Source organism: Pteropus medius, unplaced genomic scaffold (assembly GCF_902729225.1).
Source record: "Pteropus medius unplaced genomic scaffold, Ma_sr-lr_union100, whole genome shotgun sequence".
In the NCBI taxonomy this organism is placed as follows: Eukaryota; Metazoa; Chordata; class Mammalia; order Chiroptera; family Pteropodidae; genus Pteropus; species Pteropus medius.
In genome coordinates, this window is record NW_024354504.1 from 421360 (window position 1) to 422127 (window position 768).

The 768-nt window shown below is 53.4% G+C and overlaps 1 protein-coding gene across 1 annotated transcript in view; it reads left to right on the plus strand.

Moving 5' to 3' along the window:
• SNTG2 (syntrophin gamma 2) overlaps nt 1–768 on the plus strand; it is a 95958-nt gene that overhangs the window by 57285 nt on the left and 37905 nt on the right. The window lies entirely within an intron of this gene.

Here is a 768-nt window from a genome sequence, read left to right on the forward strand (position 1 = left end):
AAGACTAAGGTGTGTGGCCATTGTCCGGAGTGGGAAGAGCTGACAAGCCCCGCACACTGTCACCAGTCCCTAACACCCCGCTGACTGCCTCAGAGTGTTTGTGGCGCCCACTAGTGCATGGGGCTGTCTCCTGGGACATGTAGCATTTGCAAAAAAAATGGTAATCAGAAGCACTGATTGAGGATATTGCCACCTCGTGGAAGGGTGACCATTGCTGGTTCTTTTGACACACAGTCACCAGAAGAAGAAGTCACGTTTTCAGTTTTAAATGTTAGCAGACACAGACTGGAAGACAGACCGCATAGACGAGTACAGAAAGGCTCTTGAACTCTGGGCCTCGTTGTCTTCATTATAAAGTGAGAGGTTAGACCAGAACCTGCATTAAATGCTCCCTGCTTTTCAGCTTGATTGATTGAATAGTTCCAAATCCTTATGCGTGAAGGCTGCGTCTGCAAGACGGTTTTGTGGTGCGAGGCAGCATTTGCGCTCTGAGTTCCTGCAGCGGTGTCTGTGGCCGACTGCTGCTGGGCCGCCGTGAAGGGACACGGAGCCGGTGGCTGGCAGATTTCCTCTCGGGCTTAGGACAGGCCTGAGCCCCGTCCCTGCCTCACTGTCAGCAGAGGAAGCGTGTTGTTGTTTTGAAATCGAGCATTGTCCAAGATACAACCCGTGTGCATGCCTGCCTGTGTGTGTGTGCGCGTGCGTGCGTGTGCATGCATGTGCATGCCTGCCTGTGTGTGCGCGCGCGTGCCTGCATGTGCATGCATG